This window comes from Ambystoma mexicanum, chromosome 3q (assembly GCF_040938575.1).
Source record: "Ambystoma mexicanum isolate Mex_15411 chromosome 3q, UKY_AmexF1_1, whole genome shotgun sequence".
Lineage (NCBI taxonomy): Eukaryota > Metazoa > Chordata > Amphibia > Caudata > Ambystomatidae > Ambystoma > Ambystoma mexicanum.
The window spans coordinates 143,502,717-143,526,540 of NC_090926.1; the positions used below are offsets into that span (position 1 = coordinate 143,502,717).

Sequence of the window (23,824 nt, forward strand, 5' to 3'; positions counted from 1 at the left end):
GAATGACTTACGTAAGGTGGAAATCAAATTAGAAGCAATAAACGGTCAGGGTGCTCGTGAGGCTTTTGCCCTGCAGCAGGAGTGTTTAGTATACTAGGACAGATTAGGTAAATTGAGTTATAGGAAATATTTGGAACGGCAGCACGCTGATGGAGATAAACCTGGGCACTTGCTAGCTGTACAAAAGTGAGACGGAGCCGAGCATGATTCAAGCAATAACGGAAAAGAACAGAGTAATTTGTGATACACAACAAGACATAAACAAATGTTTTGGTGAGTTCTATAAGCTGTTATATGAGGGGACATCAGAAACCCGGGAGTCAGAGATAGAAGAGGCTTTAGAGTTGGTAGATCTCCCCAAGCTAGATGCAGAGGAGGCAGAAAGACTTGAAGACCCCATAACTAAGAAGGAGTTGAAACACACCATTAGAGGGCTGCTGTCACGGAAAGCTTCAAGAGTGGATGGACTATATAGCGAGTTCTATAAAGAATTCATGGCAGAAATTACGCCCCCATTATTGGCAATACTGAATGAATCTCTAGATAAAGGTATTTTACCGTTGTCATTAAGAGAGTGAATAATAATACCATTACTGAAGCCTAACAATCCTGATACCGAATGTGGCTCTTACAGACCCCTCTCTCTGCTTAATCAGGATGGGAAGATACTGACGGCTCTGATGGCTAACAGGTTGAAGCCAGTAATTCACAAACTCATACACTCAGAACAGTCAGGTTATGTCCCAAACAGGAATATCACATGTAATCTAACATGGTTGCACCACGTCATCGATCATACCCAAGAAAGCACCCAGCTCCTGGCAGTAACCTTGCTGGATGCAGTCAAAGCTTTTTGATTTGGTCAGGTGGCCATGGCTACTAGCTGTGCTGAAAGGTTTTGGTATTGGCCATATATTAAATGGGTGAAGCTACTATACAGTACCTCTGTGGCTAGAGTTAAGACAGGCAACATAATATCTGAACAATGGGAGTTAAGCAAGGGCACCAGACAGAGCTGCCCTTGGTCTCCTATGTTTTTTTATATTGGCCTTAGAGCCGTTAACGGTATACTTATGGAAAGAATTTCATGAGGCTGGCATCAGAATACGGGGCAACACATATCTGATCTACCTGTATGCGGATGATAAGCTTCTTTACCTACAACAACCGGAGATTAATTTACAAGACATATTGGATGTGTTTGAGCACTATTCAGACCTCGCTGGGATCACATTAAATGCACAGTGGAAGCGGTGACTAATGGACCAAGCTGCCGCTTTCATTGATGGGTGGGGGGGTGTGGTTGAAAATGGTAGTGCTTCCAAGGTTGCTTCCTTATTTCATCAAGGTCCCATATAATATACCCAGAGCCCTTTTTAACACACTGAACACCACTTGCCGGAGTTTCCTAGTTTCCTATGATACAATTCAAGGTGTACATTATCGCTGGAGAAATTGCAGAGACCATACGAACAGGGTGGGATAAAAGTGCCAGATTTTGAGGGCTATTTTGTGAGGCGTACAAGCTACAGTTTGCCACATATTGGCTTTCTGATGAACAGACACATCTTGGCGAAACGCAGGATAGCAATGGGGTGGAAGGCACGTAAAGGCCCAGTTATAAGCGTGTGGTTGAAGGACCTCCAGAAATGGTCACTGGCAAAAATGCTATGTGGCAAGAAGCATCCCGCCATGCTCAGGAGGAGCAGAACACAAATTTAATGGCCTGGAAACATATGATACAAGAACTGATGCCCCCTGCACACGATGACACTCAGACTCAGATACATGCATCATCACAAACAACTGCACAGAGTGGTGGTGAGGAGTTCAAGCAGGTTAATAGATACCACTGGTAGACATTACAAATGGAACAGGCTGGGGAGGACGGGAGGGGGCTTTTGGGAGGGTAGATGGATAACGTGATGTATCACTAATATTATTTACAAAGTTTGTATGTTATTTTGTTTGAAATATCAATACAATTTTTTTTTTAAAATGAAAGGTGCGGGAGGCACACACCCTGTACCAAGATTACGAGCAGGACTATCTTCCTTGTGTCAGTACTTGCCAAGCGAGGCAGCCAGGGGGACATAAAGTGAGGGGGAGAGAAACCGGCATCGAAGACCCAACCCAAGACAGTGATACAAGTCATCTTCCTCGTGGTAGTACTTGGCAGGAAAGTGCACCAATTGGGCCATGCCAAAGAAGAAGAGAAACAGGGGTCAAGAACCCAACCCAAAAGAGAGATACAAGTCATCTTCTTCGTGGCAGTACTTGGCAGGGAAGTGAACCAAGTGGGCCAAATCAAAGAAGAAGAGAAACAAGGGTCGAGGACCCAAACCAAGAGGGCAATATGAGCCATCTTCCTTGTGGCAGTGCTTGGCAGGCAATTGACCCAAGTGGGCCAAACCAAAGAAGAGAGAAACCAGGGTCGTCGACCCTCAAAGCACTCAGAGTTGGGTGTTGTAGGTGTTAAACCTAATGAGAAGACCAGCGGAAGGGAGTCACTCACCCTGGTTGTAGGAGACTGTGGGCCTTATCATGAGTTGGGCGGTATCCCAGGGGTAAATCTGCTGGGATACCGTCCAACGCTATTAGCATTACCGCAACTTGGTCCGGCGCTATTAGTGCTGGATCACAAGTTGTGGCAATGCTGTTACTCCCCATTTTGTTATGAGCCCATAGGACTCAATGGGGTAATTTTCAGCGCTAATTGTGCCGCAGTAATTTCACTGAAAATGGGTGGAAAGTCACGCGATGTACCTCCAGCTCAGAGCAGGAGGTAAAGCTGGTGACTTTCAGGCCAACTCATAGTTGGGCGGAGCACCAATGCAGCGGTAATAGTGTTACCACCGCATTTCTACCGCTCCGCTCAACTCATGATGAGGCCATGTGTCATAACTACCAGGAGAAGGGAGTCAATCTCCTGGTAACGTGGACCGGGAAGAAGGTTCAACAAGCCTGGGGAAGGAAGTCATTCCCCCAGACTATTTTGTGACTGAAACCAAACACCAGGGGAAGGGGGCATTCTCCTGGCTTATGAAGTAATTGTTATTTTGGAACTTTGTGATCTGGGGAAAGGGATGGTTCTAGCAGGCATATTATTTGGAACTTTATGACCTGGGGAAGGGAGTCATTCTGTCAGGTTGCCTGAGACTGAATGCCAGAAGAAGGGAGGCATTGTCCTGGCCCAGCAAGGACACATAGTGTACAACCTGGATAATAACCATGGAGAAGGGAAGAATTCTCCTGGGGCCAGCACAGTGCTTTTTTTATTTATTAGTTTATAGTGTGTGGGCAAGAAGTAGTGTTTTCTTGACACCGGATGGTGGACATTTTTGCTTCAACAGACACCCTCACAGTCACCTTAGATCTCCAGTTGAAGCAGGGAAACCCCTCATAGAAATAGAGAAGGATATGTTGCCGCTTGCTTTACTTTTACTAATAAAAGTCTATAGATCAAATATGCAACCTTTGTGTCAGAGTCCTTCTTCTGCAGCCATACAAAGTGGAAATACTGCTGAAATGCCATCCATAATAGGAAGTAATTCCACCAAAAACACAGTGCAGTTACCCCCACCTAAAAGGTGGGGGTAAAAGCATCCAGCTAATGGAAAGCAATGCACAGGTGCCAAGAATTGCCACCAAAGGTGAGTTAAGGCCCACCTCTTCCCCAAACACACATCCAAGCAAAATGCAGCCACAACCACACATGAACTACGGTATCCATAACATGCTACTATTCACTGAGCTCCATCTGCATTCAAGGCCACAGCAGGGAAGGTTACAAGCACTCCAAAGGTGGAGGATTCGTATGTTGTCGAAGCCGGCCATACCACATGTCCGTCCATCACCCTGGACACTGACTGATGATCAATAAGCCTTTCTGCATCGCTTGGACCGGCACACCAACTGCAGACCTACTGACCCTGCTAGAGGCAGATCACTACAGCGCCAGCACCATCAGAACTTCCATCCCACCCCTGCTGAAATTGGTGTCTGTCCTACACTTCTGTGCCACAGGACCATCCCAGCAGACTGTTGAGGTGCTGCATGGCATGTCCCAGCAACATTCTCCAAAGTGCTAGAGCAGGAGTTGGATGCACTCATGAGGCATGCCCATCAGCCATCTGTCTGGCCACCACCCACGCCCAGGTTTCTGCACCATCACCCATTTCCCTAATGTCACAGCAGCATTCAGCTGCACGCATATGGCATTGGTATGTTTGTTTGTGTATTCATATTGCGTGCAAAACACTAGGGTATCAAGGTGCTTAAACTTATTAGATTGGTTACAGTACTTCGTAAGAGGTGAATTACAACATCGTGGAACGTGCAAGGTAATACAACATACGCAAAGTGCAAAAGGACGTAAATGGTGATCACAAACATTGTGCCTGACCCCATGTTACAGGGCGGCAGCAACAACATGCAATGTCAAATCAGTGGGCAGATGTATGGTGCCTACCCCATGTTGCAAGGCAGCAGCAACACATCTGCGAAGGTCAAATCAGTAAGCATGGTGCCTACCCCATGTTGCAAGGCGGCAGCAGCACACAGATGTGAAAGCTAAATGAGTGGGAAAATACAAGGTTCCTACCCCAATGGTGCCTACCCCATCTCACAGGGCAGCAGCAGCACACAGATGCGAAAGTCCAGCAATGGGCAAGTACATGGTGCCTACCCCATGTTGTAAGGCGGCAGCAACACACAGCTGCGAAAGTCCTGCCATGGACAAATAAATGGTGTCTACCTTATCTTGCAGGGCGGCAGCAGCACACAGATGCAAAGGTCCAGCAGTGGGTAAATACATTGTGCCTACCCAATTTACATGGCGGAAGCAACACACAGATGCGAAAGTCCTGCAATGGACAAATAAATGGTGCCTACCTTATCTTGTAGGGCGGCAGCAGCACACAGATGCAAAATTCCAGCAAAGGGCAAATACATGGTGCCTACCCCATCTTGCAGGACGGCAGCAGCAGACAGATGCGAATGTCCAGTAATGGGCAAATACATGGTGCCTAGCCAACTTACAGGGCAACAGCAGCACACAGATGCGAAAGTCCAGCAATGGGCAAATACATAGTGCCTACCCCATCTTATAGGGCGACAGCACCACACAGATGCGAAAGTCCAGCAATGGGAAAATACATAGTGCCCAGCCAACTTACAGGGCGACAGCAGCGCACAAATGCGAAAGTCCAGCAGTGGGCAAATATGGGTGGCTGTCCGGTGTTGCAGGGTGGCAGGAGGCAACCAGGAGGGTGGGGGGTTGGAGGGCACACTCAGTCCTCACAGGCGACCAGGGTAGGGGTGGGGGCACACTCAGTCCTCACGGGTGACCAGGAGGGTTGGAGGGAGGGCGCACTCAATCCTCACGGGGGACGAGGTTGGGGGTGGGGGCACACTCAGTCCTCACGGGTGACATGGGTAGGGGTGGGGGCACACTCAATCATCACGGGCGACCAGGGGGGCCTGGAGGCACACTCAATCATCACGGGCGACCAGGGTAGGGGTGGGGGCACACTCAATCATCACAGGCAACCGGGGCGTGGGGGCACACTCAGTCCTCATGGGCGACCATGGGGGAGTGTGGGCACACTCAATTATCACGGGCGACCAGGGTAGGGGTGGGGGCACACTCAATCATCATGGGTGATCAGGGTATGGCTGGGGGCCCACACAATCATCATGGGCGACCAGGGTAGGGGTAGAGGCACACTCAATCATCACGGGCGACCAGGGGGGGTGAAAGCATCCCTGAAGTGGACAGGGAGCAGACTGGGGCTTTAGGAGTGGGCCTTTGGTAGGCGGGCCGGTCAAGCCTGCCAACCTTCTGATAGGCCCATTTGAAGAGTGCACAGGCCAATCTGAGGCAAGCTGCGTCATTGCAAAAAGCACTCCGGTGCAGACAATAAGAGTGGCCATCTTAGTATGGCACGTAGTAGAATGTTGTAGGAACAAATAAAAAGAGATTGCCCAAGCGGGCACAAAAGCAGAACTGTGAAGGTTCTTAAAATGAACCCACGGGAATAACGTTGCAGCGGCATCCAGTAACAAAATAATATCAAACATCTGTTAAGATGTAGCACAATCGTGTGTGCGTTCCGTAAGGCCCAAGGAGGGGCTTACCTTTGTATTTTAAATGCCTCGAATACCGTAGAGGGCTCCTTATGGAGTGAGGAGGCAGTGCTGCAGCAGCTCCGGCGACACCATAGTGAAAGAAAGGAAGTGGAGAAGAATGTTCTCTTTAGCAGGGCCTTTGGAGTGGGCCTTTGGTAGGCGGTGCCCTCCGAGGCAGCGGAGCCTGCATATTGGAATCTGTAACAGTAACATTCTTTGAACATCAAGAACTACAAAGAAGAGAGTACATTCCCATACCTTGTACCAGGCTTCTACAATCAAGCTAATCAAAACATCCAACAAAATAAACGTGATCCACGTTGACCACAAAAAAAGTTTGTTACTTTCTCCAACAGTTCAAACAGTAGTGGCTCAAACAGCGGTGACTCCAGCTCAACAAATTCAGGAGCATCTACCTCAAATCAGCAATAGTCTTTTGAAGGACGCGGACAAAGAGGCCGACCAAGACAATACCTGCAACATTCCATGAGAAGGCGTCAATGGATGCTCCCGGGGACCCAAACATGGTGATGCCTATTTTCAATCTGAGCGATCACAACCCCTCCTCTGAAGAGAAAAGCATCCTGGTAAAGGTCTTAGTTTCATCCCCATCTCACCAGCAGACAGATTCAAAACAGAGGTAGAACTCCAAAATATTTCCAGGATAATCAGCCTCAAATACTTCTTCAGCGAGAAGCCAGAAAAAGACCCTCCCACATCTACAGGATTAAGACCCCCCTCTACCTTCACCCCGCTATCACACATGGTATGTCCAGAAATCCTTGCATATGAGAATCACATTCTTCTAGAAACCAACCAACTCTTTGACAAAAACATCAAATATCCAGACAATTTGAATAAAAACGAACGCCTGACATTAAAGAACCTCGAAAACAACCACAATTTTCTCATAAAACCAGCTGATAAAGGCAGAGGCATCGTCCTGTGGGCCAAAATTCTCTACGATACAGAAGTCCAGAAACACCTCACCAACACAAAGTTCTACCGTCAAATACCTACTGATCCTACAACCAGGCTTCTCACTGAAATAGAAAGCCTGATGTGCCACGCATGGCAAGAAGGTTGGATCGACGATGACGAGAAACTTTTTCTGACAAACCGCAATCCTATCCTACCAGCCTTCTACCTTTTACCAAAGATTCACAAAGTCGCAAGAAACCCTCCAGGTCGACCCATAGTGGCAGGCATAGGATCAGTTTTGGAACCTCTATCAATTTACTATTTCCTACGACCATTCATTAGCCAGATGCGTTCATACGTTCAGGACACGACGTCCACAATCAAGAAATTAGACACCCTCTCTGTTGGCCAAGAAGATCTGCTAGTCACCCCTGACGTCGAATCGCTCTACACCAGCATCCCCCAACGCGAATGCATTGACGTCCTTGCCACATACCTCGATAGAAGGCCTAACCTCGAACCACCGACAGCTTTCCTACTTGAATGTATTCAAGTTGCTCTTACAGAAAACTATTTCATTTTCTAAAAATCTTTTTACCAACAATGCCACGGAACCTCCATGGGTGCTACGTTTGCACCGGGTATAGCAAATCTCTTCATGGACTTGTTTGAAGCCAAATCCATCTATGACATCAATAGCCCTTTCAAAACACAGATAGGAGTCTGGATTTGTTATATCGACGATGTCCTTATGACATGGAAAGGTAACGAAATAGAACTAGAAGAATTTTTCACATGGCTCAATACCAAGGACTGCTGCATCAAGTTTACCATACAGTCGGACACATTTTCGATCCCTTTTTTGGACCTAACCATCTACAAAACCACTGCGAATACTCTGGCCGCCACTTTATATCGCAAACCGACGGCAAAAAACACAATTTTGGAGTTCCATAGCTTCCATCCAGCAGCCTTAAAAGAAAACTTACCCTTTGGCCAATTTTTACGCCTTAGGCGTAACTGCACTACACGAGAAGACTACGACACAACCAGCCGAGACCTCTCGACAAGACTAAAAGAAAGAGGGTACCCAGGCCACATCATCCATCAAGCTAGAAAAAGAGCAAAAAACAGAAGCAGAGAATCATGTCACTCACCAACCCCACGGGAAGTTTGCAAAGATAAAATCACCGGTGTTACTACTTTCTCTATTTTGAGCAATCCTACGAAACTGGAGTATCCTCCACACTGAATCTTTTAAACCAACAAAACCCTGTTTGCTTTTGAACGTAGCAGGAATTTGAAAGATCGCTTAGTCAACACCTACACGGAACCCACCACACCTCTCGATCGACAGATCACGTTGTGGAGTCTACCACCTGTGAAAGGCCACTATAAATGTGGTTCTTGCTTGGTATGCTGTTTGACCAAAGATATGAAATCCATCGAGTTAAATGGAAAAACCTGGAACTTTAACACTTTCACTAATTGTAAAAGCAAATGGATGGTGTACACCATCCAATGCCCGTGCAAGTTACTATATATCAGAAAAAGCAAGAGAGAAATAAGGCAGCGCATATGCGAACATCGTTCATGCATTAAAAATGCCATTCCAGACAAGCCAATGGTTGCACACTTTCAAGAGAAGAATCATACCAACAACGACATGTTTTGGTTCATCCTCCAAACAGCCAAAAATCCATTCAGAGGCGGTGATAGAGACCTATCACTTAGCAAATTGGAGCAACAATGGATTTTTCGTCTTAACTCAGTAAAACAAGGTCTAAATGTAGCAATTGAATGGAACCTTTTCTTCAGATAACAACATCATCTCTCTTATGCCAACCATTACAGTGCTCCAACAACAATACCCATCCCTACTGCCTGCCCTTTCGTGACATGTAGTAATTCTCATGCCAAATTCTACATTCTTTCTAGTTGATTCTTTCTAACATTGATTATGCGATTCATTGGAACTGGTTCCTACACTTTATTAACTATGTTTAATAACAGTTGTGAGTATTTTGGCAAAGCGGCAACAATGTAACCATTCAGTGTCTAATTTTACATGATATGTATATATGTTGTTCATCTACCATATTTTTCCGATGCACACCAGCTGCCAATGGTTCATCTGGTCAAGCCTTTCCATATACCATGAAATATCCGGGGATCATGTAAGCCAACCAGGTGCCTGCAAATATACTGTGTAGTTTGCCCACTGCTAATGCATGAATTGGTTGCTATACCTTATTTTGACATAATAAGAACATTGTAACCCTCCAGTGCCTAATTCTTTCATGACATTTTTCACACACTTGCAGCCATCAGGTTCATCCTGTACTGATTTAAAATATCACCCATACCATGATTCATTCTGAGATTACACTAGCCAATCATGTGCCTTTACTTATATTGTGCATTTTGCTCCACTGTTAATGCAAGCTTGCATAATACGTGTTCATGTGTTTTTGTGCAGATAGAAAAACAGTGTTTTTCCTGGTACAGACTTTATAGCACAAAGTCAATTGCTTATACTGACATAGCTACAATGCACTCCTGAACCCACAACTACCCAGGGCCTTTTTCCAACGTGAGCATTAATCTCCTTTCTATGCTTTCAACATATTCACCAAACCACCTGTGAGTTTTCCCATCCACTCAACATGCGCCCTGTTAGTCAGGCATCTACACACGTCCGCCAATACCTACATGCGCATGTGTGATCATCATTCAGGTAGCGTCTTAGACGGCACCCGACCACACATGCGCATCTACAACCTTTTCACAACCTTCCATTACATCTAGCGGAGACACAGCACACATCCAGTGTGTACAGCTCCTGACGGGAATCCCTTTCGTTTTTGTTCCGCATTATCAGGTAAGAGCTTGAGACCCATCACGGGCCGTCTCAAGCTCCATTTAAAGATCTCTGCTACCGTGCACTCTTAACACGTGTGTTTTTTCTACTGCAATTAGAAAGCGTATAGGTTTAGACGATCACTTGAATCTCTTCTCAGTGCATGCTACTAGTATTTACAATATCTGTACCTTACGTGCATGATTCCACTGAACATCCACTCTGAGACTAATATTGTCACCCAGCACCTTGAGGTTTTTCATTTTGCTTTTATACACTAAACCACATTACGCACACAAGCACTGTAACCCAGTGCTGGTGTATGCATACTGCCCCACCCTGCCTCAACCTCTCTAGACAACTCCACTTTAGGATGCTTCACTCTGTACTCTTAGAAAAGTAAGCCTAATAGCAGCTTACATTATCCATTTTTCCCTCACGCAGTGACTATGGATGTCCTTTCATCACCGTGAAACCAGTCCCTGTTACCACGGTACTCAATTCGTGAATACTCCAGCCTTCATCGCTGGACCTGGCATACTCACATCCAAAGACATGCCTTTTACTGTTACCAAATTAAGTTCCTTATGAATCAACATAAGATCCAGGTAACTCACTGTTACCCTTTTCCTGTAGACTTTGCTACGGACCCCCTGCCAGAAACCTGAGCAGGCATCTAACAACCTCAAGTTCAACCGCTGATACTACTAAGGTAGGCCCTTTGTACGCAGTTTTTTACACAGGCATTCTCTCTCTGAGGTCACCCTTTCTCTGATAGACACTCTTCTAGGTGTCATCCATCCCTCTAGGCGTTCACAATTCTGAATAACGTCCTGATGACAGTTCGGACCCTTCATCTGCTAACAGTTAAATCCCAGTGAAGGCTGACTCCATCCCGAACCAGAACCACGAACATGACTATGTGTCGACAACAATAACATACTACCATTCTATAAGTAGTATTTGAACTTGCACTATATAATTATGTTACTAACCCTCACTTGGCTGTGGAGTATAAAACAGTTTGTAACTCTTTTTCTTGCCCAATAGGGCTCAAATGTGTTTTTTAAGGTTCAATTGTGTTTTTGTGAACCTACAGATTTTAAATGTGTCTAAACTTATGAATAAATTGAATTATCAAAACATTCTTCCCAAACCAGTCTGTGACCTCCAATAGCTGGTATTTGTACAAACTAGCTACCTGCTTTTCTAGGCCTACCTTTTTACACGGTTGAAAAGGGGAAGCTATTGACTCTTTTGTTTCCTTTATGTAAATTTGCCTTTTGGAGTCAATCCCCCCTATAACAAAAAAGAAGGCCCCTTTTCTTGCCCTATCTTTTTTTTTGTTGAACAATTTTTATTATTTTAAACAAACAACACTCCAAACATTACAAACATTTAGGACGTTTGTGATCAATAATAAGACATTACATTATTTAATGCTCTCTTCCGTCCTCCCCCTCCTTCCCCAAAAACTCGAGCCGTCATATCCGTGCCATCCACCTGAGCATCATCAGGTGTCTCAATTATCGTCAACTCATCGCAGTCTTTCGTTTCGTGATTGACCTGGTGGGGGTTTGCCATCGAAGTCACCAGTTGTCTCCAGGCTATCAGGGGGCCTACCTCTTCCTCCCCCCTCTAGTGACTGCTTCATACCAGGCTGCAGTTTCTGCTTCAGCCCATTTCAAGAGGTCTGCATACCACATCTCCACTCTAGGCCAGTGGCCCGCTTTCCAGCAAATTGCAATTCTGCGCTTGGCCAAGATATAGGCCGGGTCTTTCATCTTGCTAATATGTTTTAGATTACGTGGCCTAGGGAAGCTCCCAAGCATACATGCCCAAGCAGACCCCACGTCAAGCACCACCCCCCGACTGGCCATTCTCGTCTTCAGTTCTACCCACAATCTCTTTACCTCTGGGCAAGCCCAGAACATATGCAACAGCCCAGCCTCCTCCTCTCCGCATCTAGGGCATTTCTGTATAGCCGAGCCACCAAACCTGGCTATTCTGCCGGGGGTCAAATAAGCTCTGTGGGTGACATATAGCTGGATCTGCTGGAGTCTCGCATTCCGGGACACCTTCTTATGATACCTTTGGGCTCTATCCCATTGTCCCTCTGTCATGGGTTCACCCACATCCCCCTCCCAGTCAAGACTCAAATGGAGCAGCTCCTTCCCCGCCTTCGTACTCAAGAGCTCATATATCCGAGATATTTCGTGCCCGCCCTCCGAAACATCGTACATCATTTCTAAGGTGGCATCAGGTTCTTCTGCAAGTGCTGTTTCAGGCCACCTCTCCCTCACCTGTTTCATAGTCCTGGTGTAAGTGATATATTGGCCCATATGCACCCCTGTCTCCTCCAGCAACCTCTGGAATTCCAATGCCTCCCCCTCCTGCCATATGTCTCCAAGGGTGGCCAGGCCCACCGGTTCCCAGTATCTGCAGACCCCTTTCATCAGTTGGGAGTCTTCCCCACATAACACCACCAACGGGACCTGCTGAGAGAGCGGGTCTGGGTCACTCACAGTTCTCCATGCCCTGCGCCAGACCTCCCAGCCCAGCACCAACAGTCTCCCCATCTCCGACACTTTCGTTTTGTGCAGCCACGCTGTCTCTTTTAAGAAGTATGGGGCAGAGACTCCCTGCAAAAGCCTGGCTTCCGCAGATTCCTCTGCGGACAACCACCTAGCTACATATAGTAGCTGTCCCGCCAAGTAATACAATTCAAAATGTTCTTGACCTTACATTCTATGAACATCCAGAAGACATGTGATGTAAGTCTAACCATCAGCCACTTCTGCACCCGTTTTCCAGGTTGCAGACATGATGCCATGATCAGCACCCTCCTTGCATATATGAACACACACAGAGAATAGCGTACCAGGCTTTTGGGTAAGTAGTAAATCTGACAATGATGTAGCACATCAGAGGTGCCACCAAGGGGTGGCCAAAGGGAGCCACAGCCACCCTTATAAACCACGGCCCCGCCCCACCCGGGGCCAACAGTTATGTGTTTGTTTTGGTGTGCCTCCCCAAGTGACCTCATCAGGCCACACCTATGAAAAATGTCTGGGTGCGCCACTGTAAGCACAGAGGAACACATGGGGACACAATGGTGCACCCATTCACTTACAATGTGGCAGTAATTCCACCGGACGCATGCAGAATTACCTCCATTTATACTATGAAACCCGGAATGAGGGCCATAAATCTTTAAAGACAAACATTGCACAATGTGTGCCTGCAGTTTAAAACATGACATTAACAATATTCTAGCATACCAAACCTAAGGTAGCATTTCAAATCAAGACAGAGCATAGTGAAGGTAGCACAGAAGAGGCTGTGGTAGGTCAGAAGAAAGAGACAGACCAAGTGGTGGCCTTCTTCTGATATTTTATTTAAATAATATGTGAAAGGGCCTCACTAGCTGGGCTTTGTAGCCTTCGACATTCTTCAACTTAGATTTTCTCTTTTTATGTTTCCCTCAAGTGTCTCTAAACAGTCTCTCCTTTTCTGATATCTCTTGGGCAATAGAGTTCGGTTGTGGTCTGGACTGAAGCATGGGCTGACTCCCAGCACGTTCTGCAGTCAGCTGGTAGCTCAGCTGTCCTCGCTCGTGTTAGCTGTGTGTGAATCCTTTGAACTTTCACCTGCAGCTGACACGAGCAGGCCAGCAGAGTCGTTGGGGTGATCTATGTGAGCAGTCACTCAGGCGCGGCTCTCTCGTTGTGTTCTTACTTGTAATAAAGTACATCAAAGGCTCCTGTGTCTTGATCTTTATTTTCCTGTCGGCACTCAATTTAACAAGTTCCTCTTTGTGTGATTCCTGTTCTCCATAATCCTATGATTCATTATCTTCTCACTGTATTGATTCTCTCTTGTATCACTGAGACGAGTAGGGTAGGTTGTATAATAAGTCTCAGTCTCTCTGCCTTTTCTTGTACTACTGGGACTAGTAGAATGCATCCCTAGATGAGTTTCACTCTCTTGCTTTGTTTCCGCATCACCAGGATTAGTAGGCTGAGCCCTGTGATGTATTTAACTCTTTCAGTCCTCGCTCATATCACTGGGATGAGTAGGATGAGTCCTTTGATATATTTCACTCTCTTGGTTCTTTCTCATATCACTAGGAAGAGTACCCGTAATGTATTTCACCTTCTCATTTCTTTCTTGTGCAACTGGGGCGAGTATGACAAGTCCTGTGATATATTTCACTCTCTCAGTTCCTTCTCGTATTACTGGGAAGAGTAGGATAAATCCCATGATATATTTCACTCCTCTTCGTATATGACCATTCATTTGGACAAGTTTGAAGCAGCTACTCGTTATTCCCGTGTTCCCTACCGGGTCTCCCGCTCTTCCCCATTTCCCTGCTTTTTACGGGTCAGCATCACTGGCCTGCCTTCAGGTTAGGGATCTCGCTTTGGTTGTTTGGACTGGCTTCCTCTTTCACTCTGTGTCTCTTTGTTTCTTCTCTGTGGTTCCGCGGGCCAGTGTTACAGCAGTCTGTGCACCCTTGCTGGACTGCACAATCCAGCTCTCCCGGGCGACGCCACCACTCATGAGTGGTTTTCTCACTCGTGGTTATCTTCGCCTGCTTTCTTCTTACTTCAGATATTTAGGTGCCTCTAGCTAGTTGCTTCATCCCCATAGAGGATCTTGTGGTCTCTCTCAGCTTTCACCACACTGTTAATTGAAACTCCCGGGTTTCACATCTCCCTGACAGTGGTCCCCTGTTCCTTTTTATGTTACATTGCTGGGTCCTCCTGTGAAAAACCTAAGGGATTTTCACTAAACAGAATCTCAGGGAGCAGGGTAGGGGCACCCAATGATGAAATACAGTATGCCCTTTCGTTTTACACCTCTTCCACATCCTATTATACAGGAGTTACTGATTTCCCAACTCCCCCTCCTCTTTTTCCATCAAACACTGGGACGAGGAGGAGAGAGATTGGGAGGATGAGGATTAATGACAAAGGACCATGGACACAGAAGACAGACTCTCCCCTTTCTAGATCAGACTGTCCCATTAACTAAGCCAGGCAAACTCAGGCCTCCCTTTACAACTATGCACAACTGAATTTAATCACCACTCCCAGGGAGTATTGAAGACGGAGCAGGAGAGCACACTTTGAGGGAGTCGGGGATGCTGGAAGGTGCCTGAGGGAAGGAGAAAGCACTAGCAAACTGGAGAGACCCTGGGAGACCTGGACGAGGAGAAGAAAACCGCTCAAACATTGGCCCTGCTACCAGACAGCAGACTGCAGTGTGGAGTAGGGAACTGTACCTCCAGAAGGAAAGACCAGGGTGCAGCTGGGGTTGCTTGGCGATGCCAACAGCAAAACCCCTCCCCTGGGCCAGACAAGCGAATCCAGGTTTTTGAGGGGCAGGTGGAGTAACCCTGACCTCCAATTAACATCCCCTTTTAGCTCCTTCAGCTCGCAAGAACAGAAAATGCCCTTTTGCGGAGGAGTGAAGTGGGAGCAAAATTAGCCCAGTGCATTCTGGGACTAGAAGTCTCAAAAACCTTGTGACTGCAAATTTGTGAACTTTGAAAGGAGGCTCGAGCCCGGCTGACGGAAGCCTTCTTAGTGACCTGTGCTGCATGGGAGAAGGCTTGAACCCGGCTGAGGGAATCCTTCATCTGTGAACCCTGAGATGCCTAAAACAAGGAACGGAAGCTGAGCAGACCTACGCTGTGCATCAAAGGTATCCGAGGAGCTCCTGTGTCGATTGCCCAGGCCGGGAAGAGCGACTGCCACTGTGGTACAGTCCTTGGCTCTTGCAAGAAAGCCAGCATAGCCGTTGAGTCGGAAAAGCCGATACAAAATCACCCTATGTTTGAACCAAGTTTGCAAGCGGCAACATTGTATGGAGAATTTCACAAAGGACTGTGTTTGAAGCGCATGTGTTAAAGGGCGTGAACAAGTGGAAACTAAAGGAGTGAATGAACTGCTGAAAGCTAAACCAGATACGTATACAAAGTGGTCCGGCAAGAGGGGGTGCTCATTCAAAGGTCTCTGTTGAGTATCTCACTGAAGGGAAAGTATCTCACTGAAGGGAAACTGTATTGGCAGAAAAGAACTTTAAATCGAAGTGGTCCTGCAGCGGGTCAAACTAAAACCCCTGCACAATCGAAAGTCTTCGGTACATATAAAGAAAATAACAATTGGTCTGAGCCCGACTGAGGGAGACTAGTTGAATGTGAAGAGAGATCTGAACATGGCTGAAGGGGATCCAGGGTGAACCGTGAGTCCCCCCGAAAAGGAATAGTTTTGAAAATACATCATTGGACCGAACCTGACTGAGGGAGACTAGTTGAATGTGTAAGGCCTCTCGGAGGATCCTCATGATAGTAAAAAGATGGGAAAGATGGTCCTCCCAGGTTTTACTATAAATTATGATATTGTCAATATAAGCACGACAGAAATCAGAGTAGGGCTGTAATAGTTTATCTATGAGGCGTTGGAAAGAGGCTGGAGTGCCATTTAACCCAAAAGGGAGCACCTTAAATTGCAAAAGTCCTAGGGGCATTGAGAAAGCTGTCTTTTCTTTATCAAGCCCATATGCTGGGACCTGCCCGTACCCTTTTTGTTAAGTCTATGGTGCTCTAAGGAGCTCATGGTGGCCACAAGTAAGAAAGACACAAGTGATCGTTGTTCAATGGTGTTTATTAAACTGTATGCTGGATGGGAAAACACCTAATCTAAACCTAAATCTAAGATGGGAGCAAGCATCGACCTTCAAATGAAAAATAAGGCAGTCCTAGTGGCGTGGTGTCGAAATAAAAGGAGCCTATACTAAGGAAAACATATTGCCAATCCTTACAACTAACACAAAAGAGTGTGGGACAGTTTTCAAGAAAAGAAAGAAGTGTTCTCAAGAGCCTGATAGCCATACTTGTATTAGTTCTGCTAGGGTTCTGCATCCTGAGAATTATTATCAGTCGATGCAAGAAGACAGCTAAAAAGGTGGTACGGATGAAGATCGTGATAAACATGGATGCCAGAACACATGAATACACACAACCAATGATCTACTGTTGTTGTCTATTTTATTATATAACTATTCTTTAACTATTTTTTATTTGTCATTTGACAAACTCTTCTGTATATTATATGTAAATGCCTCATGTATATTATTTGCAACGTCTATCTTGTCTGTATCCCAAGTTACGCGCCCCGATGCCTTTGGGCCAGGTGTGCTTTATAAATAAATAAAATACAAATAAATACAAATACCTCACTTGGATTTGAAGCAAAGTCATATCGTCCCTCCAGGATCAAAATTCTATTATCCCAGAGACCTGCACAATTACATAGGATGTTCGGTGTTCTGCAAACCTGATGGGGAGTGCTGCTATATGACCTGGAGTGTGGACGAGCACATAAAACATTTAGGTGACCAGAGGGGGTGACAAACATGTGGACCCCCAAAGAACTCTGAGGAGGAGAGAGACCTCAGAGAAATGTGGTCGAGGAGTCGACCAGAGGCGTGGAATGTCGAGAGAGATGAATATGTCATCTATGGCGTCGGCTCCTCCTGCCCTATATACCGCAAAAATGAAGGAAGAGAACCGTTCATGGAGCTATTCCTCTCTCCGCCTCCATACCTCCAGCATAAAAAGTGTTATTTATTAAGACAGCCCTGCCGACTTTATCCTGGATCCCTCGAGGAAGAAACAAGCTTGCAGAACCATGAAGAACTAAACAAGTTGTAACTCCAGTCTGATGAAAGCAAATGACATCATCAAGGCTGACATATAGACGCATGAGACACGAAGAATACATGCCTTCAACATAAGAACATACATAAACATTAGGTCAAACTCAGATTTAGACATGAAGAGTGTTGCCCACACTCAATTGACACTAGAACCACATATTTAATATAAATATATGCTGAAACGCTAGACACACAAGAATACATATAATGCTTGCTTGGTGCAGAATTAAAGCCGCAACAGGTGGCCATTTTGGAGAAAATGGATGACACATTCATGTTGAAGTGAGTGGAAAACCCAGAGACGAGCGGAGCTGCAGGGAAAATTCAATCTGCTGAAGAAGCTGAAATTCAGATCCATACAGGCCAGACAGTGGCTGCACACCCCCTTCCAAGATTGCTGCGAAAGAAGGGAGGCTTGCACGGCTCCAGAGGAAACAGAAGATAACAGTTTCCAAGAATAAGACATATTCTCTTAGATTAGGTTAGAGAACAAACAACTTATTTAAAACCAGGTGTTTCATAATTAAGTCGACATTGAAGAACAGAGGCTCAATCCAGCCTGAGAGGGCAAGAAGGGTAAAGAACTTGCAGTTAAATAACTTAAAATATCAGTAAAAGAGGCTCACAATAATTCAAAACATGGTCTCGTCTCATGTGACCTAGGGCTGAAGACAGTGTCTATTCATTAGAGCTCGATAAAGAAATGCACCTGCCAGTAACTCCTTAAAATCCTCAAGAATAACAAAACAAGGCAGGGTTAAGTTCAAAGCTAGAAGCATTGGCTCATAGCATAGCCTAGAGAATCTGAGATGGTAAATTTGAACTGGGAAAGTGGCCTCTCGATGTTTCTCCCCCTACCAGCATCATTACTCATGTCTTAACAACCAGCCCAACTACCAAGGTTGGCAAAGTCAGTGCCAACCAATTCCCCTCCTTTTATTAACGCTATCCTTCAACAGTGGCACTAACTAATTAAACAACTAAGAGATAACCCATATTAACTGTTATCAGTTTAGAGGTGGTTCCAGGTGGAGCCATCAGATACGTGTAACCCAATAAGATGTTTAACGGTTGTATACTAATTGACCTTTTCACAATTGACGTCGGGAGAATTGACCTCAGGAGAATTGACCTAATTTAGAAGATCAATTAGGACATATATGCGGGGGGAAACCCCCGCAACCCCCCACCCAATCCAAAACCCCCTGCAACCCCCCACCCAATCCCCTTATATTATTCATAATCCAAAATCAACCCAATACATATATAAAATAACTAAAATGATATAAAGGTCAAATGTGCAGAAGGTCAATTAAGACCACTATAATTAAGTCAATTGTGCAAAAAGTCAATTGTAAAAGGTCAATTTGGGTAATACCATGTTTAACCCATATGTATCCTATATATCGCCAACCCCATTAACCAAGCCCCATACCCTGTAGGTTTTTGAACTAAGATTACTGTATGACATTGGTTGTGACGTATTTACCTTACCTACTGTTTCACATTGTAAAGTTGAGAATTCCGAGAATAAGCTGCTTGGCAAGATCACTGTTTTATGAACTGCCTAAAGGGCTGAGATTTTCCACCCTACCATTACAAGTGTGTCAGTGTTATAAGCATTATAAGGCTGTGGCAATAGCTCTGGGGCAGCACGCTCAAGATGGGAACAAGGAGGTGACGTGAAACATAGGTTTGATCCTCGGTCTGGCGCTTTAAAGCTGTAAGAGTCGGGCACTATGCATGATATACATTTCCAATAATAATATTGGTCTTTCATGTGTCCTTACTTAGCAGCTACTTCACATGCAAGGTAATTCCCGCTCCACTGGCTGGTCTAGCTTTTTGAGGGCTGTAGGGTAATTAACTCTCTCAAATTATTTCTGTTGCAATGCAGTGGTTTCCAATTAGTCTGAGATTCTACAGGCTTCTGGAGTACTTCTACGTATAGTTAAAGCATCCTGCCTGGGAGTTGGCTGAGAAGTCTACAGGGAGCAGAAATGGAGGATTATCAACATACTGGTGCTTCTGGAACGCTGCCTGCACTCGACTTGGGTCATGGCATATTACGGACCCAACCAGATGTCTACAGGGGCAACTGTATGGACTTTCAGGGCTCCAGGGAACTTTGCTGGAGGTTTGGAGGTGGAGGGCGCTGGTGGAGGAAAGGGCAGATAAGTGGTATTAAATTGTCTGCTGCTCCTGCCTCTGTGGTGACAATTATATGTAGGAGCACTTGTTATGCGCTGCAAGGCTCCATTCGTTTCTGGTGGAGAGGCCTGAATGACAGGTGGCCATGATTGGAAACCAGTCAAGCAAGTAAAGAGCAGATAGAATAATCCTGCCCGACCCAAAAATCCCACAAGAAAATGCCGCTTATTCACAAAATGTTTCCAATCCTAAGTACTGCTGGCAACTATGTTTATTTGTTTAACTTTATTGGGGGTATTGTAACATGAAACATAGCTTCAAATTATAGCGCTGGGAAGAAGAGAGAGGAAACAAAGGGGTGCATTACCCCAATCATGGTGCAATCAAAGGTGACCTTCGGGGATACCTTTAAAAGCAATGTTGAAGAGTCTCATTGATGAGTCATTGTCTAGCAAACAAATTAATACTTTTAAGCTTTTTTAAATAGGGTACTGGTAAAACAGTGCACAAATGCACCATTTGCTTTAACAATCCCTGCCTCCTCGTGCCGATCCACCAATTTCTCTGATCCCAAATCCCTGAGCTTCAATTGTGACATGTCGCAGAGGCCTATTTCAAATCCTGGATCCGCCACTGGCACTAGGCGCTCAGTTAGCCAGCTGCTGTTACTACGTAATTTAGAGCACAGAGCAATAGGGAGATGGTGTAGTCTAGCGGCTTGTAACCCTAGGGTCACTAGTTAACAAACTTGTTTGTTCTGCAGGTTCAAATCTTTCATCAGTATTTCGACTTCCACTCATTGACCAGCGCATACCAACGAGCACCCTGTCCGTTAACACTGGTAATCCGCATTTTTCACATACATACCGGTTGAGGAACGTATGAGGGTGACTCAAGAGCCCACACAAATTACATCAATACCCACTGTTGCTTGTTCACATACAGCAGGCGGAACGCTTTACTCCGCGAAGCATGAGAACGCATGTCTCCCCTGTGCCCACTATGTGGTGAGTCTGATCACTATTCTTTTTTAGGGACAGTCTCTGTTTTTCTAACAACTTCCAAAACAACTAGAAAAACGCTCTAGCCTGGCTAGATAATGGCCACGCGCAGCCTACTCCTACAGTCAGTGTAAACAGAGGGCTGGTCGCTCATCAGTCACACCTACGCAGGTAATGGTCGTCTGCAGGACAGAGAGCTCGCTGTGTTAGGCGCAGTGGCGTAACACAAAATGTGCCCCCGGCACGTCCTGCTGAGGGGTCTCCCCCATCCCCAGCTGGGCATGGGCAGCATGGGGCGCCCTGCACCATGGGGGACCCGTGACCCCAGTGGTTAGGGGCTTGCTGCTAAGGTTTGTTCTTACAATGTAGATACCGTAACAACGGGTGGACTGGGCCAAAAAAGAGGCCCTGGAAATAATTTTGTAAGTGGCCCCATATTACACACTTTCAGATAGCCCAACCCTTTCCTATGAGAAAAGATGGCAATAAAATAGACTACCACACAAAAGAGGCCCAGGGTGCAGAGGCCTGTCGGTAAACCTCCAGAGTTCCCTGTAGGCCAGTCCACTTCTGGTGTTCAAGCCCGGGAAGGGCAATAGCCGCTTTTCCTTCTGGGCAATACAATTGGTAATAAGAAGTCCTATTAAAACTATACAGTTATGTTTATTTTGACCTTTGCACACTGATTTCACTTTGTTACCTGGTTTAGAAGGCTTTTTGTAGTGTTACGGCGCGTAGAAGCCTTCACAGTAAGGATGGGACTATTTTAAAGGTTTTAGAACTGGGCTGGAGTCCCATATTCCCTGGCTCCCCAGTCCGCCCATGGTCATAGTACCCTCCAGTGGCGCAACCGCCATTGGGCAGATTAGGCCCCCTCATTCTCACGGCAGTTCTTAGGTGGGTGGTTTCCGACGTAAATCAGAGAATTGCCCGCTTGTAACATTAAAGCTGCTCTAGAATAGTCGCAATAGATAATACCCCGACACAAGTAAGTGCCCCTCCCCGACAGTTTCTGAAGATAGCACCCCTCCCAACATTTTAAGGGTTAGCCCCCTCCGCCCCCACCGAAATGTTAGCCTAGGTGCACGCCTGTTGCCCTCAGACGTGTCTGATAACCTATTTGCACTCTGCGGCCCGCCTTTCCTTGAAACGCGCCCTTTCTCACCTTTAGTTGTTCTTCGGGGAGGGCTGTGCATTGGAAAATCTCCTCTGCAGTTGGTTCGCCAGGTCGTTCCGCGGAATCTTACGTAGGATTTCAATGGTTGTCACGATCGAAGTCTCGGGAAACATATCTGCTAGCAGGTTGGCGAGCTGCTCCCGGTTGCTGGCATCATGCAGCAGCCCCCTGGGGAGAGGAGGCTCGGCGTGGAAGCGGAAGCTGCGCAGCTGGTCTCCAGTGAGCTCCTGCAGGGTTCGTAGCAGCACCTTTCTGCTCTCGCTTGCCCTAGTATTTTCGGCCATTTCGACCCGCGAGGGAACCACCGAGCACCAACGATCGCGTCGCTTCCTGGAAGGAACTCCTCGGTTTCGCGCTGCTGACAAGACACACTTCTCTTTCACTTTCTCTTTCATGTGAGACAATGGCCTACCAAGTATCAGAGAGAAGGGACAGCGTGCCTTATTCTCGATCCCCAATGCACGAATGAAGAGTTGCTGGCGATGGGTCGTCTCTTGTCATGTCCAGCCCAAGTCACTAACAGATTAGGCTGGAGAAGCACAGATCATGCTTGTAAATTCAGGACCTCAGAGCTTCTGAGAATTAATGCTCACCTCGTCCCAAGTGAGAAAGACGACACGGACACGGGACGGGTGCAGTAGCACAACTTGCTTTATTCACTGCACAACCATAACTGCCCCCTAGTTCACCGTCACCCAGGGGCGTAGGAGACCCTTAAACCAGGGGCGGGGGGGGGGGGGGGGGGGGGCAGGGGACATCCTTTCTCTCACATGTTTCAACAGCCGTGTGCCAAGTTAACATGTGAGATTGCCAGTAACTAATAAAAGTGTAAGGTTTCCTTCAGGGCCTATCATCTAGATAGTCATTACATTTGATAGATATCATGGAACATTGCAGATGTGGCAACAAGGGTGATGTGGTTTCTTTTCATTATGTTACGCAACAAAATCTGTCAATCGATTTGTTTTAAACAGATTCCTTTCACTTCTTTATGGTTACAGGAATTAAAGCCTGGGCAAAACAAACTCTGGGGGATTGCGACATAAAGTATGATTGAATCTATTACTCAGTCAAAACTTAGATGAAACCGCCTCTATTTCTGTGTGCTTGGTGAAATTAACAACAAAGGAGAGGTCGAGTTAGCTGGTTCTTTAAAGGTATTTGGGCAAATTCCCCCCAACCTTCACCTCACCTGCCATTGCTGGTTTATTTTAGGTAACTGGCTTAAGAAAAGGGGGCCAGGGGCTCACTGTGATTAAGGAAGTAATGTGTACTAACTTGTTTTCCTTAGTATTCAGCTGCCTCTGCACTGCAACTATGCATGTGAGCCTGGTGAACAGCCTTGGCAGTTAAATGTAGATAGACAAACAGGAAGTCTCACATATGACTTCAGACTTGGGGGAATTCTGGGAGAGAAGCTGGCAGTAACTTTAAAAGTGTATGGATTTTGCCTGGTTTTTACAAGTGTAAAAAAGAGATTGACCCCAAAAGGATTCCAGCATCTCCCCTCAGTTCAATGCGGGCCGAGCTGCAGGCTGATTGTGTGCACCGAGCTGTGTTAAGAGGCAGAACAGGCTTTCTGCCATGTGCTCAAGCTCTGGGCATTAGATCCAATGGAAATCGCCAGAGCACACTTGACTGGAGGAGGGCTTCTCTTTGCCAGTTACTCTAGGCCAGTAAATGCCATCAGAAAAAGGAGAATATTGTAAAGCCCAGTGGATTCAAAAGAGGAAGCAACTCATGAACTTAGTTCAGAAACATTTTAATAGGGCTTTGCATCGTCTTGGGCAACATAAAAAGATATGAATGGCATGAAAAGGCTTCTGACAGTGAAATGTTTCTTCATGCAAAGTCTCTCTG

The 23,824-nt window shown here is 46.1% G+C and overlaps 1 protein-coding gene across 1 annotated transcript in view; it reads right to left on the reverse strand.

Annotated features, from left to right (window-relative positions):
* The window catches only part of LOC138582238 (uncharacterized), a 178,440-nt gene extending 156,116 nt beyond the window's left edge, over positions 1–22,324 (reverse strand). The window contains exon 1 of the mRNA XM_069653339.1: positions 21,953–22,324. The gene's annotated coding sequence lies outside the window, so the exon portion shown is untranslated. The remainder of the gene's footprint in view (positions 1–21,952) is intronic.
* Between the last annotated feature and the right edge of the window lie 1,500 nt (positions 22,325–23,824).